This window comes from Ruditapes philippinarum, unplaced genomic scaffold (genome assembly GCF_026571515.1).
Source record: "Ruditapes philippinarum isolate M1 unplaced genomic scaffold, ASM2657151v2 ctg10700_1_1_1_1, whole genome shotgun sequence".
NCBI classification, from domain to species: Eukaryota; Metazoa; Mollusca; class Bivalvia; order Venerida; family Veneridae; genus Ruditapes; species Ruditapes philippinarum.
Genome location: NW_026857216.1, coordinates 1 through 4,389, shown reverse-complemented (window position 1 = coordinate 4,389; position 4,389 = coordinate 1). Strand labels below are relative to the sequence as shown.

Here is a 4,389-nt window from a genome sequence, read left to right as displayed (position 1 = left end):
ATTAATATTGTACATTATTATAAGTGATGTGCAAACATAATATATTAACAAGGTTTTTGCCTTTTAGTCAATGGCAATATACATTGATATTTAACATTTTTGTACTGTTAACAGTTCCACATAGATAGTCAAATCAGCGTTTGTTTGTATTTTGTCGGTTTGTTGTTGTTTTTTTTTTTCTTTTGTTGTTGTTGTTTTTTGCCAAACTTGCAAGGTACATGAAAGTACGAGTATTGGCGCACTGAAAGATCTATTTAAAATACAGTTATTATTAGTTTTGTTATACTTAAATATCAAAAGAAATTAATGTGTACACGAATACGTCACCTGGAATAGTAGAGGATACCAAAGAAAAACAACAAGCAAAGAGTTGGTGAATTGATAACCCCAATCACGTGATTGAAGCTTCTTAGTTTAATATACTTCAGAGCATCATTATGATACAAAGCTTACAAATATTAGCAGTATTTAGTACAAAAGACAGCATTTCAAAATGAAATCGCATTAATACATTATTTCGACATTTTAAATGTCATTTGGCCATTCTTTAAAAAATATGTATTTAATACATACAATTTTCAAAACAAGGATTCACGTATATATAAAGGAAATTTCAATATTAATGCTCTAATAATCAAATCAATCATTCCAATTGGACCAAGGAAAAAGCGTAAATTAAATATAAATTTTGATTTTCTATAATTGCAGATTGTGAAGTTACTATATAATAGCATGCTTCTATTAATAAAATAGTTTTATTTAACTTCACTATAACAATTCTAAAATATCATTCATATTAATTTTTGTCTGTCGAATTGTAGTAATTTAAGAAATATGCCTCAGAAATAAATGCATATGAAAATAAATCATTAAAAGTGCAATAACTAGTGTAAAAGGAAAAACAATAACTCCAAAACTATACAAAATACAGGATAATGGTTCTTGGAAAATGGATTTACTTTAATAAGATCAATCAATCTATGAATCTCTTATTCCTCTTCAGATTTGCTCCCGAGAAAGAATAAATGTGAAAAATTACAAAGGTCAATAACTAAATGTAAAAATAACAAAGGGCAGAAGCTTAACAAATACGTAAGAGAGCTATGTTTAAAACAGTGCGCTCCCTTTAATTAGCTCAATCCAGCTTTAAAATTTCAAGTTGTTATTTCCCATACCTTTTTGGCTATATCCTCGACTAAAAGTAAGTAACGTAGGAATACGAAGGGCATTTACAACACCGAATAGTTGTGGTTCGTTAAAAGTTTAAAACTGCGCTTTCTAAGATGTGACCTATCTATCTATTAAGATTCAAGTAATTATATGCGACATAGCTTTATGCCTAATAAGATCTTTCGGTATAAAAACACAAAAGGCAATTATTCAAAGTTATACAATTATAAAATATTCTTGTAAACTGATTCGTCTATAAGATATGTTCATCTCCTTTTATTCCTTTTAGATATAAAGAATGGCAAAGGGCAAAAACTCATATATAATTCTTATGAAAGTGATTATTCTGATGCACTGCACTTCTCTTTTATGATATATATACATTAATGAAGTTTCAGGTTGGTATGTCAATTTCTTCTTTAGTTATACCCCGAAAAACGCATTAAATAATTGAAAGGGAAATAACTAAAAAAAATGGCAAAAAGAAAAAGAGTAACGATCTTGGTAAATTCATTTCCTCTCAATAACCTGAAACACCACATGAAATTTAATAATGTTTATAACTGAAAAAGTTAGCGTGTTATGCCCCGGTTACGAGCAGACGAAGGAAAATCCGGTCAGAAAAAATAAGGACGGACAACGTCAAATCGGTATCCCTCAGTAAACCGACGAGGGGATACAATCAAACACTGTGACTAGTTACATATGAAAAAAAATTATTTGACAATATTTGGCAATCCTTTCATTTGGCAAAATTTGATCCCGCAGATACAAGCAAACATATACACAAAACATATTTTCAGAAACGATAGATGTTTGTTCTAAAAAGTAAGTTTGATAAAGTTTTTCCAATAATTACTCAAACATACACAATAATATAACCAAGCGGACACAGTCAACGCATATGCTCAAGAAATAGTCATCTTTGCAAAAAAAGTTATCAACAGCTTATTTACAAAGATTTTATCCAAATTAGATCAAAACCACTCAAGAAAGTAGAATGTTATGACTATTATTTCAACTGATGTAATAAATGTGTATGCAAACTAGTGGTTTAACTTTCTTTTTCCTCAATTGCAGTATAAGGTTGTTTTTCGGTATTTGACAATCTGACACTCTTTCGGTTGTACAAACTTGCACGCTTCCATTGCTGGACCTCATTGTGTTTTTTCCGAGCAAAGAATCCACACTGAAAATATACTATATGTGTTTAAAATGTGTTGATGCCTATTACGATTCGTCCACACCTCATATCTGTACGACCCGTAGCTTTAATGAAACTTTGGTAAATAAACTAAATAGAATCTATTAAAGTTTTAAGATACATTATGTTTCAAACAATCGTCTTCGTACACAATGTTTTTTTTTTATTGCAAATGCTATATTTTTAACATGGCAGCAGAGAAAAAGTCCAGCATACAGCTGATTGACACACACATGATACGAGACCATTTTCTTTTTGAAAAGATATGTTAGAAATTTTATTTACTATCCCAAATGTTATGGTTTACTATTTACTGTTGATCTACGGTTTATTGTGAGATGTTGAACTATTAATTTGATTTATTACATACTTTTCGGTGGTTTATAGAAATATATCGGTGAAATAAAAACTGATAATTTCACTGTTTTAAACAGTTAAACAGTGAACCTATCAATTTGATAATTTCAGTGTTTTGAATATTTAAGCCAGTTACGTTGTTTCAGTGAAATACAAGCGTTCACAGTACTGGAAACCAACTTAATGACGTGACGTCGGAAAAGACGTCACGTTGTATTATTATTTGGCGCCCTTTTATTTAGTACTAGGTTAAAATGTTATTTTAAACGTTTCTTTGCATATAACAAAAAAGAAAATTTGTTTAGTTTAATGTAAGATCGACATATATTTTACCTTGTGAACACCAAAAGTTCATATTTCACTCGTGGCTGCTCAACTCGTGAAATATACCTTTTGGTGCTCACTCGGTGAAATATATTCCGATCTTACACTGCACTAAACAAATATCCTCTATATCATAATTGAAACAAAACATCAAGAAAAGTAATCCGATCTAACGTTTCTTAATTTGTTAGTGTGTGTTTTTTTTATGAATTTTAAGCCGATTTTGAAATATAATTTGGTTATATTACGGCGGTCAATCCACCTAACCGGTTTTCCTGGATAACTAACCAGTAATTACCAACCGTTTTCCTGGATAACTAATCAGTAATTACCAATGGTTTTTCTTGATAACTAACCAGTAATTACCAACGGTTTTTCTGGATAACTCGCCAGTAATAACCAACCATTTTCCTGGATAACAAAACCAGTAATTACCAACGGTTTTCCTGGATAACTAACCAGTAATTACCAACGGTTTTCCTTGATAACCTACCAGTAATTACCAACGGTTTTCCTGGATAACTAACCAGTAATTACCAACGGTTTTCCTTGATAACCTACCAGTAATTACCAACGGTTTTCCTGGATACTTAACCAGTAATTACCAACCGTTTTCCTGGATAACTAACCAGTAATTAACAACGGTCTTCCTGGATAACTCGTCAGTTACATGTATTACCAATACCCCCTCCACAATTAACCTACCTTCCAAAGAATTATGATGACAATAATAAGAAGAGCCACGGCACCAAGAACGCTTCCTATAATTATCCAAATGTCCACCTCTGATACAACAGATGTAGGTTCGACGACAAATGTCGTCCATTTCTGGAATACATTGATTTATTGTGTTGTATTAAACTTTAAGGGACTCCACTGAGGTTTAAAAGCGTAAAAACATAACATTTGAATTTAAAAATGAGCTGGGGCACTTTAAACAGAAATATTTGCAAAGATAGTTAAGAAATACTTTGAAATAAATTGAAAATCGTATTTCTATGCCTTTTTTTAGCCCGATTTGAGTGAAAAGTGTTTAAACGCTTTTCATTTTGGGTAATTCTTTTACAATTTGAATAATTATTCTGGAAAAATGAAGCGCCCGAATGATCTGAAATTTTGCACAAAGATCATGGTCTAAATCGACATCAAATGGTACATTTATCTGGAAAAAATATTTTCAGTCCCACCATGCAAAATAACCTCAGTGGACTCCCTTTAAAGCGTAGCATTGATAAAATATATTATATTCAAATATACAGACACAACAGAAAAGTAATAAAGTTATATAAAGTTATTAAATGTGCTAAAAATTGCAGTTTTATGTGACATTTTAA

At 30.8% G+C, this 4,389-nt stretch overlaps 1 long non-coding RNA gene across 1 annotated transcript; it reads right to left on the bottom strand.

Moving 5' to 3' along the window:
- Positions 1-367: 367 nt before the first annotated feature.
- Positions 368-4,369, bottom strand: LOC132749084 (uncharacterized). Its single transcript, XR_009628367.1, has 2 exons — positions 3,761-4,369; positions 368-2,359 (listed from the first exon to the last, which is right to left on the bottom strand). It is a non-coding gene; the product is annotated as an uncharacterized LOC132749084 (long non-coding RNA).
- Between the last annotated feature and the right edge of the window lie 20 nt (positions 4,370-4,389).